Below are 15,513 nucleotides of genomic sequence, written 5' to 3'. Positions count from 1 at the left end.
ACAGACTTAAGGGAGTTAACTAACAACCACTACTGGGTACAGCACCTTAATGAGTTAATAATCAACCACTTGGAATACAGAACTTAGTAGTTAACTATCAACCACTCTGGATAAGACGATACAGGCTGCAGGGATACAGGCTGCAGGGATACAGGCTGCAGGGACACAGGCTGCAGGGATACAGGCTGCAGGGATACAGGCTGCAGGGATACAAAAAAGTACTTGTTACATTGTGAATGCTTAGCAGGACAGGAAAATGTGGTCTAATTCACATACTTATCAAAAGAACATCCCTGGTCATCCCTACTGTCTCTTATCTGACGGACTCACTGAACACAAATACTTTGTTTGTAAATGATGTCTGAGTGTTGGAATGTGCCTCTAGCTTTCCATACATTTAAAAAACAAGAACATCGTGCTGTCTGGTTTGCTTAATATAAGGAATTTGAAACGATTTACAGCGGCATCAAAAAGTATTATGTCCCCTTGATTTATTCCACGTTTGTGACTCACAACCTGGATTCTGTCTTATGTAGCAACATTTGAATTTCTGTTTTTTACATTGGATAAAAGTAGAACCTCGGAGCTTCAAAATGGTATATCATATACCGCATTTGAAGAAAAAATGGGAAAGCGATTCTGCTTTGAAGGTTGATCAACTTGTAAATTCACTTTTGAGAAAACAGTACTACTATTGGAGAGTCCTTCCTTGTCTCCACCCATTCAGCATTGTTCACACCCTCTGAAGCCTTAGCCCCGCCCATCTCTTTAAGGGTTGATCCAACCGTTCTGTACTACCTTGCCAGCTTCTTCCAGACATCTAAGAGAGAGAGAACAGCTCAATGAACATTACTCGCCCCATTGCTCTATCTGTGGTTTTGCGTTCAGAGCGCACACTGGACGCTCTGGCCAATAAGTAGGGTTGTTCCCGAAAGCTCTGACCTCACAACGACAGTCAAGCACCCAAGCTAACTGGCTAACATTGGCTAGCTACTTCCAGACACATAATGAGAGAACACCTCACTCTGACCATTTTACCTGCCCTAGCAGAGCTGGTTATGCTTTTTTCATGTTATCCAGAGCGTTGGTGGTGTAATTGTGCTGCTGGCAACAATTGAATTACACTTTGTTGCCAACGTTTACTGACACCGGACATATTCAACGGGTGTTGAGCGTTCAAAAATGCATCAGTTATTCTGCGCTCTGGCACACTAAGATGAGAGTCTTTTGTTAAGAAATGTAGCTAGATAGCTAGCTAGGTAAACAATGAATCCCAATGCATGACGTAACGTTAGTTAGCGAGCCAGCCAGCTAACGTTAGCTAGCTAGCTAACAGTACACTAACTTGAAATGAAAATACTTTGTCAAAATTAGAGTGGAGTCTTTTGTTAAGACATGTAGCTAGCTAGCTAGGTAAACAATGGACCATAATCACAACTCATGATGTTACTACCCTGCATGAATCTGCAGGTAGCTAACCAACCAGGTTCCATGGCTATAACTAGTCAATCAAATGTGTCTGAGATACGAAGAATAAGATCATACACATAATGTTAGCTAGCGACCCAGCCAGATAATGTTAACTTGATATAAGGTTTATGCAGTTTTACTACGTGATAAAAAAAATGTTAAAGCCACGTTCGACACGATTACCTAAACATACTGACCAGCTCCAATAGACAGACACATGCTATATGGTAGACCAATCCAAACTCATCTCTCGGCATGTCCAGCCCACTCATTATCTCAGCCAATCATGGCTAGCAGAAAGGTTGCTCGCTTTTTCTGTGGCTAAACCAACCAGGCTAACTTACCAACTAGGCAGCGATTACAGCTGTGAGTGTTTCTGGGTAAGTCTCTAAGAGCTTTGCACACCTGAATTGTACAATATTTGCACATTTATTATTTTGAAAATTCTTCAAGTGTATCAAGTTGGTTGTTGATCATTGCTAGAGAGCCATTTTTAAGTCTTGCCATAGACTTTCAAGCTGTTTTCCTCCAGGATTTTGCCTGTGCTTTGCTCTATTTAGTTTATTTTTATCCCCAAAAGACTCCCTAGTCCTTGCCATTGACAAGCATACCCATAAAATGATGCAGCAACCACCATGCTTGAAAATATGAAGAGAGGTACTCAGTGATGTGTTGTGTTGGATTTGCCCCAAACATAACGCTTAGTATTCTAGACATAAATAATGTTTCTTTGTCACATTTTTTGCAGTTTTACTTTAGTGCCTTATTGCAAACAGGATGCATTTTTTGAATATTTTTATTCTGTACAGGCTTCCTTATTTTCACTCTGTCATGTAGGTTACTATTGTGGAGTATCTAAAATGTTGTTGATCCATCCTCAGTTTTATCACAGCCATGAAACTCTGTAACTGTTTTAAAGTCCCCATTTGCCTCATGGTGAAATCCTTGAGTGGTTTCCTTCCTCTCCAGCAACTAAATTAGGAAGGACCCCTGTATCTTTGTAGTGACTGGGTGTATYGATGCACCATCCAAAGTGTGATTAATAACTTCACCATGCTCAAAGAGATATTCAATGCGAGGCATTTGAAAATCTCCCTGGTCTTTGTGGTTGAATCTGTGTTTGAAATTCACTGCTCGACTGAGGGACCTTATAGATAATTTTATGTGTGGGGTACAAAGATGAGGTAGTCATAAAAAAAATAATGTTAAACACTATTATTGCACACACAGTGAGTACATGCAACTTCTTATGTGACTTGTTAAGCAAATATTTACTCCTGAACTTATTTAGGCTTGCCACAAGGGTTAAATACTTATTGACTCAAGACATTTCAGCTTTTCATTTTTAATTAATTGGTTAACATTCTAAACACACAATTCCACTTTGATATTATGGGGTATTGTGTGTAGGTCAGTGACCCACAATCTCAATTTAATCCCTTTTAAATTCAAGAAGTGGCACAACAAAATGTGGAAAAAGTCAAGGGGTGTAAATACTTTCTGAAGACACCTGATAACTGAGTATATTTTAGAAATTCAATTTACATTTGATACTTAAGTATATTTAAAACCAAATACTTTTAGACTAACTACAGCAGTATTTTACTGGGTGACTTTCTTTCACTTGAGTCATTTTCTATTAAGGTATCTTTACTTTGACTCAAGTATGACAATTGGATCATTTTTCCACCACTGTTAAGGTTTGGAAGAGGCTTAAAGCAAAAATATCAAAAACAACTTTCTATCGCTGTATTCGAACATGCAACTGTTGGTATAAGAGGCAGATGCAACTGTTGGTATAAGAGGCAGAAGGCACTGTGGTATAGAGGCAGATGCAAACTTGTTGTAATAGGCACCACTCCCTATCCACAACACCCACTGTGTTGGTATAAAGAGGCAGATGCCAACTGTTGGTATAAGAGGCAGATGCCAACTGTTGGTATAGAGGCAGATGCAACTGTTGGTATAAGAGGCAGATGCACTGTGGTAAGAGCAGTGCAACTGTTGGTATACGAGGCAGATGCACTGTTGGTATAAGAGGCCGATGCATTGTGGTATAGAAGAGGCAGAGCACTGTTGTATAAAGAGGCAGATGCAACTGTTGGTATAAGAGAGGCAGATGCACCTGTTGGTATAAGAGGCAGATGCAACTGTTGGTATAAGAGGCAGATGCTTACTGTCCATCCACCATCCTATCCACAACACCCGCTGTTGCCCCTAGTTGCCAGTTTCCATCGTCATCTCCTGACATCTTCAGACATGGATGGACGTCAAATACTGACTTATATCACGGTGACCTGGCTGGCTACATTATGCACGCAGTGGCATCTTGGTAACACGGAGATCAATGTCACAGCCTGCTGTCCTGAGGTGTCAAATGTCCTTATATCCCTCTCTCTCTTCTTTATCCCCCTCTCTACCCCTCTCTCTATCCCCCTCTCTATCCCTCCCTCTCATCTATCCCCCCTCTCGATCCTCTCTCTCTATCCCCCTCTCTGCCCTCTCTCTCTATCCCCCTTTCTCTATCCCCCTTTCTCTACCCTCTCTCTATCCTCTCTCTCTATCCTTCTCTCTCTATCCTTTCTCTATCCTCTCTCTCTATCCTTCTCTCTATCCCTCTCTCTCTACCCCTCCTCTCTCTATCCCCTCTCTCTCTATCCCCTCTCTCTATCCCTCTCTCTATCCCTCTCTCTACCCCTCTCTCTATGCCTTTCTCCTCTCTCTCTATCCCTCTCGCTATCCCTCTCTACCCGCCCTCTCTCTACCCCTTCCTTCCTTCCCTCTCTCTCTCTCTGTGTGTGTGTGTGTGTCTAGGGTTCGTTCCCAGGGAACCTGCAGTTGGTTCTGGTATTGAGGCCCCACCACATTATTTCAGAGGACTCTATCAGACATCCTGTTCAAGTTCAACAAGATGAGTTCAAGATGAAGGTGCCGGTCGTACAGACAGCAGCCCCCCCACACACACACACACCACACACACACACATTAATAGACAGCATTTTAAATTATTGTCATTAGATTCACTATTATGTTTTCTATTCCTGAATGTGTGTGTGTGTGTGTGTGTGTGTGTGTGTGGTGTGTGTTGTGTGTGGTGTTGTGTGTGTGTGTGTGTGTGTGTGTGTGTGTGTGTGTGTGTGTGTGTGTGTGTGTGTTGTGTGTGTGTGTGTGTGTCTGTGTGGTGTGTCTGTGTGTGTGTGGTCTGTGTGTCTGTGCATGTAGGTGATTATGTGAGTTGTGACTGAGCTTCACTCCTACATAGACAGACACAATGACTACTGAGCTGGGAGGAGCGCAGGAGTACTGCCACGAACAGTGGATCTCACACCGTACCGTGAGTAGACACACTCAAACATAGCTAGTAAATACACACATCATAAAACCTTAGCCCAGTTTCCTACTTTTTAACTAATTACTCTTACCGGTAAAGTTATGTATGTTATCAACTAATGTGTTTCATACATCTGTGTCTAGGACATGGAGAGCTTTGCTTTGATGGTGAAGAGAACAGCTCAGATCCTGCAGTCGTTTGGGCAGAACTAGCAGAGACGGAACTACCCCAATGACATCCAGGCTACTGCCAACTTACTGAAGATCACACACTGACAAGAAAGACAAGATGAAGGTACAGAGCACACACACGACGCACGCACGCACGCACGCACGCACGCACGCACGCACGCACGCACGCACGCACGCACGCACGCACACACACACACACACACACACACACACAACACACACCCCACACACACACACACACACACACACACCAACACAGACACAGACACAGACACAGACATACGCAGAGACACAGACGCGCACATACACACAACACACACACACACACACACACACACACACACACACACACCACACCTGGTCCTCCAGATAGACAAATACACAAATTGAGGCTGAATGTATTTAATGACAATCCATCTGTGTTGAATCTAAATGAGCTGTTGTATAGTGTTCTTTATCCCACACTACTGACTACCAGAGTGGTAGTGTGTGTATCTGACTCTGGATGTGGTGCACCTCCAGGAGGATCTACAGGTGGCTCTAGGACAGGGCAGCAGACTGTTGGAGAGTATAATAAGCCAGTGGTCAGAGATCCCGAACACAACATGAACCAGGACGAACTGGAGAACCTGTCCACCGTACAGAGGTTAGACACACACTGGGAACTTGACACTGGGGTAGACCATACACTAACAGCCTAGAACACTAGGTTAGACTTAGAACACACACGTACAGGCTAGAAACATGGGGTTGAACAGACAGAGGACTAGAACACTGGGGTTGAACACACACATACAAGCTAGAACACTGGGGTTGAACAGACAGAGAACCTAGAACACTGGGGTTGAACAGACAGAGAACCTAGAACACTGGGTTGAACACACAGAGAACCTAGAACTGGGTGAACACACACGTACAAGCTAGAACACTGGGGTTTAACAGACAGAGAACCTAGAACACTGGGGTTGAACACACAGAGGAGCTAGAACACTGGAGTTGACACAGACAGAGAACCTAGAACACTGGGGTTGAAACGACAGAGAACCTAGAACACTGGGTTGAACAGACAGAGAACTAGAACACTGGGTTGAACACACAAGAACCTAGAACACTGGGGTTGAAACAAACGAGAACCTAGAACACTGGGGTTGAACACACAGAGGAGCTAGAACACTGGGGTTGAACAGACAGAGAACCTAGAACACTGGGTTGAACACAGGACTAGAACAGGGTTGAAACACAGAGAACCTAGAACACTGGGTTGAACACACAGAGAACCTAGAACACTGGGGTTAACACACAGAGAACCTAGAACACTGGGGTTGAACACACAGAGGAACGGCTAGAACACTGGGGTTGAACACACAGAGAACCTAGAACACTGGGTTGAACAGACAGAGAACCTAGAACACTGGGTTGAACACACAGATAACCTAGAACACTGGGGTTGAACACACAGAGAGCTAGAACACTGGGTTGAACACACAGAGAGCTAGAACACTGGGGTTGAACACACACTGGTGAACCTAGAACATTGGGTTTGACACACAGAGAACCTAGAACACTGGGTTGAACACACAGAGGAGCTAGAACATTGGGGTTGAACACACAGGGAGCTAGAACACGGGGTTGAACAGACAGAGAACCTAGAACACTGGGGTTGAACACACAGAGGAGCTAGAACATTGGGGTTGAACACACAGAGGAGCTAGAACACTGGGTTGAACACCAGAGGAGCTAGAACACTGGGTTGAACACACACTGTGAACCTAGAACATGGGTTTGAACACACAGAGAACCTAGAACACTGGGTGAACACACAGAGGAGCTAGAACACTGGGGTTAGAACACACACTGGGAACCTAGAACACTGGGGTTATAACACACACGGGGAACCAAGGGTCACAGTAGGGTCAGATATACTATACACAGGAAATCTAGAACACTCCAGACCACACAGCAGCGTATGCTCATCACCATGATAAAGACTGGCAGTGCTGGCTGCTCTCGGGTCAGATGGAGTATTTTGGGATACTCTGTTGACAGCGACAACACAGTCTGGCACCTTTCACATTCAACTCAGTAGAGTGAACAGAACGCACACAGAGGACGAAGCAACAGAGGGACAGACGCCACAAGGACAGGACGCACACAGAGGGACAGGACGCACACAGAGGGACAGGACGCACACAGAGGACAGGACGCACACAGAGGGACAGGACGCACACAGAGGGACAGGACGCACACAGAGGGACAGGACGCACACAGAGGACAGGACGCACACAGAGGGACAGGACGCACACAGAGGGCACAGGACGCACACAGAGGGACACGAACGCACACAGAGACAGCAGAGATTGTCCAAATGTCTTGTTTTCCTCTTCTTTACTTTTCTCTCTTTCTCTGGCCCTGTCTGGCTCTCTCGCTCCCCCATCTCTCTCTCTCTCTTTAACCCTCCCATCTCTGTCATTCCCTATCCTCTATCCATCTTCTCCCCTCTTCTCCATCCCTCTCTCCTCTCTCCTCTCCTCTATCAGACTGTTGTCCCAGTTGGATGAGACAGAGCGGGCGTGTGATGAGTTCTGGGGGACACACCAGGCCAACGCTGGAGCAATGTCTGCAGCTCCGCCACTTTGAACACAACTTCAGAGAGGTGAGTGGGACAACACACACACACACACATGACGTCTGTACACTGGGTAACATAGACTAGCTACAGTATCTGAAAAGCAATACACCACAGAGCAACATAGTGACACAGCTGATCTTACATCTGTGGGACAGTGACACAGCCACCTGTGTTGATGCATGTACATCTGGATCTTTGTGTATGTCCTACCAAAGGTCATTGCCTCTGTGTGTGTTTGCTCTTCCAGATGAGATGTCTGCTGGACCAGGTGGCAGATAGATTGACAGTTTTCTCAGAGGTGGGAATAAACCCTGCGCATGCTGATCACATCTTCCGCGACCTGAACAGCCACGAGGAGAGAGTCTTAGTAAGTAAACACACACACTGATACACATATTATCTACAGCACATATCATCTCCCTGTTATTTATTTTCTCTCTCTCTCTCTCCTCTCTCTCCTTCTCTCTCTCTCTCTCTCTCTCTCTCTCTCTCTCTCTCTCTCCTCTCTCTCTCTCTCTCTCTCTCTCTCCCTCTCTCCCTCTCTCCCTCTCTCCCTCTCTCCCTCTCCTACTCTCACACACACTCTCTCTCTTTCTCTCACACTCTCCCCCTTTCGCTCTCTCTCTCTCCCCCCCCCCCTCCTCTCTCACACACTCTCTCTCTCTGTAGGAAGGTATTGGACGAAGCCCAAGCTTTGGCCCGTGAGGGTGACGAGTTGATCCAGAGCTCTCACTACGCTGAGGACTCCATTCAGCCCAAATGCAGCGAGCTCCGAGCCGTGAGCAAGGAACTTAGTTCCACCCTGAGAGCAAGGAAAGATCACCTACTCAGAGCTATGGAACTACACCACAATCTGGAGAGGGTGAGAGGGACAGACACACACACACAAACGTACTGTATATACACAGATATACTGTATATATACACACACACATACACACATATATATATATATATATATATATATACAGTCCGGAAAAAATTAAGAGACCATTGCAAAATTATCCGTTTCTATCGTTTTACTATTTATAGGTATGTTTGGGTAAAAATAACATTTTTGTTTTATTCTATAACCTACTGACAACATTTCTCCCAAATTCCAACTCAAAATATTGTCATTTAGAGCATTTATTTGCAGAAGACTGGTCAAAATAACAAGAAAGATGCAGTGTTGTCAGACCTCGAATAATGCAAAGACAATAAGTTCATATTCATTTTTAAACAACACAATACTAATGTTTTAACTTAGGAAGAGTTCAGAAATCAATATTTGGTGGAATAACCCTGATTTTCAATCACAGCTTTCATGCGTCTTGGCATGCTCTCCACCAGTCACATTGATGTTGGGTGACTTTATGCCACTCCTGGCACAAAAATTCAAACAGCTCAGGTTGGTTTGATGGCTTGTGACCATCCATCTTCCTCTTGATCACATTCCAGAGGTTTTCAGTGGGGTTCAGGTCTGGAGATTGGGCTGGCTATGACAGGGTCTTGATCTGGTGGTCCTCCATCCACACCTTGATTGACCCGGCTGTGTGGCATGGAGCATTGTCCTGCTGGAAAAAAACAATCCTCAGAGTTGGGGAACATTGTCAGAGCAGAAGGAAGCAAGTTTTCTTCCAGGACAACCTTGTACGAGGATTGATTCATGCGTCTTTCACAAAGACAAATCTGCCTGATTCCAGCCTCGCTGAAGCACCCCCAGATCATCACCAATCCTCCACCAAATGTCACAGTGGGTTTGAGACACTGTGGCTTGTAGGCCTCTCCAGGTCTCGCACCCACTGTGAAATTTGGTGGAGGATTGGCAATTTCTCGCATGGAATAGCCTTCATTTCTCAGAACAGAATAGACTGACGAGTTTCAGAACAAAGTTCTTTGTTTCTGGCCATTTTGAGCCTGTAATCAAACCCACAAATGCTGATGCTCCAGATACTCAACTAGTCTAAACAAGGCCAGTTTGACTGGTTCTTTAATTAGCACAATAGTTGTCAGGTGTACTAACATAATTACAAAATTGTTTTCTAAAGATCAATTAGTCTTTTAAAATGATAAACTTGGATTAGCTAACACAACGTGCCATTGGAACACAGGAGTGATGGTTGCTGATAATGGGCCTCTGTACACCTAGGTAGATATCCATAGAAAATGTGCCATTTCCAGCTACAATAGTCATTTACATCATTAACAATGTCTACACTGTATTTCTGATCAATTTGATATTATTTTAATGGATTTTTTTTCATCTTTTTTCTTTCAAAAACGAGAATTTCTAAGTAACTTTTGAACGGTAGTGTACAGTTGAAGTCGGAAGTTTACATACATAGCCAAATACATTTTAACTCAGTTTTTCACAATTCCTGACATTTAATCCTAGTAGAAATTCCCTGTCTTAGGTCAGTTAGGATCACCACTTTATTTTAAGAATTCGAAATGGCAGAATAATAGTAGAGAKAATGATTTATTTCAGCTTTTGTTTCCTTCATCACATTCCCAGTGGGTCAGAAGTTTACATACACTCAATTAGTATTTGGAAGCATTGCCTTTAAATTGTTTAACTTGGGTCAAACGTTTCGGGTAGCCTTCCACAAGTGTCCCACAATAAGTTGGGTGAATTTTGGCCTATTCCTCCTGACAGAGCTGGTGTAACTGAGTCAGGTTTGTAGGCCTCCTTGCTCGCACATGCTTTTTCAGTTCTGCCCAGACATTTTCTATGGGATTGAGGTCAGGGCTTTGTGATGGCCACTCCAATACCTATACTTTGTTGTCCTTAAGCCATTTTGCCACAACTTTGGAAGTATGCTTGGGGTCATTGTCCATTTGGAAGACCCATTTGCGACCAAGCTTTAACTTCCTGACTGATGTCTTGAGATGTTGCTTCAATATATCCACATCCCTTTCCTCCTCATGATGTCCTCTATTTTGTGAAGTGCACCAGTCCCTCCTGCAGCAACGCAACCCCAAAACATGATGTTGCCACCCCCGTGCTTCACGGTTGGGATGGTGTTCTTCAGCTTGCAAGTCCCACCCTTTTTCCTCCAAACATAACAATGGTCATTATGGCCGAACAGTTCTATTTTTGTTTCATCAGACCAGAGGACATGTCTCCAAAAAGTACGATCTTTGTCCCCATGTGCAGTTGCAAACCGTAGTCTTGCTTTTTTATGACGGTTTTGGAGCAGTGGCTTCTTCCTTGCTGAGCGGCCTTGTCAATATAGGACTCTTTTTACTGTGGATATAGATACTTTTGTACCTGTTTCCTCCAGCATCTTCACAAGGTCCTTTGCTGTTGTTCTGGGATTGATTTGCACTTTTCTCAACAAAGTACGTTCATCTCTAGGAGACAGAATGCGTCTCCTTCCTGAACGGTATGACGGCGGCGTGGTCCTATGGTGTTTATACTTGCGTACTATTGTTTGTACAGATGAACGGGGTACCTTCAGGCGTTTGGAAATTGCTCCCAAGAATGAACCAGACTTGTGGAGGTCTACATTTTTTTTCTAAGGTCTTGGCTGATTTCTTTTGATTTTCCCATGATGTCAAGCAAGGAAGCACTGAGTATGAAGGTAGGCCTTTAAATACATCCACAGTTATACCGCCAATTGATTCAAATTATGTCAATTAGCCTTTCAGAAGGTTCTAAAGCCATGACATCATTTTCTGGAATTTTCCAAGCTGTTTAAAGGCACAGTCAACTTAGTGTATGGTAACTTCTGACCCACTGGAATTGTGATACAGTGAATTATAAGTGAAATAATCTGTCTGAAAAATGACTTGTGTCATGCACAAAGTAGATGTCCTAACTAACTTGCCAAAACTATAGTTCGTTAACAAGAAATTTCTGGAGTGGTTGAAAAACGAGTTWTACTGACTCCAACCTAAGTTTTTCCGACTTCAACTGTACACACATATACTGTATATACACACACAGACTGTATATACACACACACACACATATATAGTATCAGTCAAAAGTTTGGACACACCTACTCATTCAAGGGTTTTTCTTTATTTTTACTATGTAGAATAATAGTGAAGACATCAAAACTATGAAATAACACTTATGGAATCATGTAGTAACCAAAAAAGTGTTTAACAAATCTATATATATGTTACGATTAAGATTCTTCAATGTAGCCACCCTTTGCCTTGATGACAGTTTTGCAAACTCTTGGCATTCCCTCAATGTGCTGCATGCTGCTGCAGAGGATAAGTTAATTAAAGTTACCAGCCTCAGAAATTGCAGCCCAAATAAATGCTTCACAGAGTTCAAGTAACAGACACATCTCAACATCAACTGTTCAGAGGAGACTGCGTGAATCAGGCCTTCATGGTCGAATTGCTGCAAAGAAACCACTACTAAACAGTCCCTCCAGGTTTTTGCAAATTTTTTTGTGATTTCTGCGGGCAAAACTGCTTGGTTTTGCGGGAGCTTTTCTGAAATTCTGCGATACATTTTGCTATGTTTTTTTCACGTTAATTTCATATACAGCAATAAAAAAGTAATATGTGCTCTTTCTAATAAGTTGACTTCAAAATACTTGAGATTGTGATTTTTTCTGAAGGGATTGTAAGGTAGATAAAGGACAGAAAATGTGATTGATATGTACTATTGCATTTTTTTTTTATCCAGAAAGATCCGTATTAGCTTTTGTGATCCATATTAAGTTTTACAGAGAGTTTATAACGGCAAAGCTGTCAAATTACACTCAGTGCTTGGAGCAGCGCTCTCCATAGAACAGACTGGGAGAACAGAGTGCCGACCACCCTACTAAAGCCAAGGTTAGACTGGGGAGAACAGAGTGCCGACCACCCTACTAAAGCCAAGGTTAGCGGAGTTAAAGTTTGAGTAAAACGCCACTCACCTTGATTCTTTCAGCGCTTACCACAGTCTTCCATGCTACCACTTCAATCATGGGGGTCTGCCGCTGCTGTGGGAACTGCTCTGACATTCTCATATGCTTTGCTTATTCGAAGTGACTGTTGATTGTTGAATTTCTCCAGTTTACAAAAAACATTTTCTTTTTAAATTTGGCGCGCTCGTTAGCTGTTATTTTTGTTGGCAAATGAGATTGATTTCTGTTCATTGTACTGCCTATCAGCCATCAACAATCGCCCATCATCTTCGCACGTGAATACGCTGACAGGCCAGGGGGGGAAACTTTGTTGGATTGGGCCATTTTCCACGGTAACAGTGCAGTAATTGGTTAAAATTACGAACCCACTTTTGATTGGACCCTTTTATGCGCTAAAAGTCTGGGGATTGGTCAAAATCGTGAGCTCTCGCATAATATGTGCTGATTGGTTGATTTTGAAATGGAATTATGCGATCACAGAATCGCGGAATCCTGTAGGGACTGACTAAAGGATACCAATAAGAAGAAGAGACTTGCTTGGGCCAAGAAACACAAGCAATGGATATTAGACTGGTGGAAATATGCCATTTGGTCTGTCCAAATTTGAGATTTTTGGTTCCAACCACTGTGTCTTTGTGAAACGCAGAGTAGGTGAACAGATGATCTCCACATGTGTGGTTCCAACCGTGAAGCATGGAGGAGGAGGTTTGATGGTGTGGGGGTGCTTTGCTGGTGATTTATTTAGAATTCAAGGSACACTTAACCAGCATGGCTACCACAGAATTCTGCAGCGATACGCCATCCCATCTGGTTTGCGCTTAGTGGGACTATAATTTGTTTTTCAACAGGACAATGACCCAACACACCTCCAGGCTGTGTAAGGGCTATTTGACCAAGAAGGAGAGTGATGGAGTGCTGCATCACATGACCTGGCCTCCTTAATCACCCGACCTCAACCCAATTGAGATGGTTTGGGATGAGTTGGACCGCAGAGTGAAGAAAAAGCAGCCAACAAGTTCTCAGCATATTTGGGAACTCCTTCAAGACTGTTGGAAAAGCATTCCAGGTGAAGCTGGTTGAGAGAATACCAAGAGTGTGCAAAGCTGTCTTCAAGGCAAAGGGTGGCTACATTGAAGAATCTCAAATATAACATATATTTTGATTTGTTTAACACTTTTTGGTTTACTACATGATTCCATAGATTATTTCATAGTGTTGATGTCTTCACTATTATTCTACAATGTAGAAAATAGTAAAATAAAGAAAAACCCTTGAATGAGTAGGTGTGTCCAAACTTTTGACTGGTACTGTAACATATATGTATATTATATATACACGACACACACCGGCACGCAGCACACAACCACACACACACATAAAGTCAATCAAATCACCTCATAACCTCTAAAACTCACTTTCCCTATTCTCTCTCTCTCTCAGGCTGCTAGTGGTGTGGTGATGGCCTCTACCTGTGGGCTCCCAACACGTGGACAGTGTCAGTCACATGAAGGGGCGGAGTCAGGCGCTGCAGGAGATGGAGCGTTAACTAGATACGGCGGGACAAACAACTACCTGCTCTAGGCCATCTACAGCGATTACAAGACAGTGCTCAACCAGGACTTCAGGGTGGGGATCCAGCTCTCTGACATGAATCCATGTCTGGATGTCACTAAAATGTGTCATCATAACGTCAATAGTCAACGCAAAGAAAGAAAACAAACAGCTGTCAACGCCTGTGAGTGTCCCACAGTAATGTTGCTCCTTGGTCCTCTGCACTCCTCTCTCCTTTCTCTCTCCCATCTCCCCTTTCCTCTCCTCTCATCTCCCCCCTTTCCTCTCTCTCATCTCCCCTTTCCTCTGCCTCTCATCTCCCCTCTTTCCTCTCCTCTCCCCCTTTCCTCTACTCCTCTCATCTCCCCCCTTTCCTCTCCTCTCATCTCCCCCTTTCCTCTCCTCTCCTCCTCCCTCAGAACCAAGTAGAGAAAGTCTTTCAGAAGCAGGTGTCCGTGCAGGAGATGTTTGAGAAGAGGATGGTCAGTCTGAAGAAGCTGGCAGCCAAACAGACCAGGCCAGTCCAGCCTGTGGCCCCAAGGCCTGAAGCCTTCATCAAGTCCCCACTCTCCTCGCCAGGTGAGCCCCGACATATCACATGTTCTTACATACCACCAGTCCTTACATACCACCAGCACTCTGTCCTCACAAATACAGTCCCGACATAGAGTTAATGCTCTTTTAACTGGAACAGTCAATGTATATTTAGATACGTGTATAGTGTTAATTTCCCACCTCATGTCCGCACCTCTCTCTTCCTCTGCGCCATAGCAAAGAGAGTGCTGGAGAAGAGTTGCTCAGAGGGAGACTCTGTGAATGGGGTCAGCTGTAGAACAGTAAGTAGAGGTTCCTCTTACTTTGGTCAGTCTTTTACTGTGGGGTAGTATTACCATACCAGTAATATGTATGTTAAATGAGACACTAGCTCCAGTAATTTCAGTAGATCCTCATCCTATCCTGTGTTCACAGGTGGAGGACCAGCTACAGAGCAACAGAAGTACCTCACTGTCAGAGGAGGACGAGAACCTGGCCATCCTCAGAAAGTAAGTTCTGTCTGTGTTCTGTCAGCTGTTATGATGTATGATGGCTAGTGTCTTCGTTATGTCTGACCATCTGTCTGTATTGAGTCTTTGATGTTTCTCTGACCTCTCTGTGTTGTGTTTCACCCCATAGAAATAAGAATTATATAGGCTCCTCATCTGGTGTCTGTATCATGTCTGGCCTGTATGTAAGCTATAACACCTGACCTGTCTGTATTATTATAATATAATTATGTCTGACCAGTCTGTATTGTTATAATATAATTATGTTTGACCCATCTATATTATTATAATATAATTATGTCTGACACGTCTATATTATTATAATATAATTATGTTTGACCCATCTMTATTATTATAATAGAATTATGTCTGACCGGTCTATATTATTATAATATAATTATGTCTGACCCGTCTATATATTATAATATAATTATGTCTGACC

General features: G+C 43.5%; 1 pseudogene; it reads left to right on the top strand.

Annotated features, from left to right (window-relative positions):
• Nucleotides 1-15,513, top strand: part of LOC111971775 (guanine nucleotide exchange factor DBS-like) — a 63,455-nt pseudogene that overhangs the window by 35,407 nt on the left and 12,535 nt on the right.

Source organism: Salvelinus sp. IW2-2015, linkage group LG2 (genome assembly GCF_002910315.2).
Source record: "Salvelinus sp. IW2-2015 linkage group LG2, ASM291031v2, whole genome shotgun sequence".
NCBI lineage: Eukaryota > Metazoa > Chordata > Actinopteri > Salmoniformes > Salmonidae > Salvelinus > Salvelinus sp. IW2-2015.
Note: the sequence above shows the minus strand (reverse complement) of the source record. Positions and strands in the feature narration are given on the sequence as shown.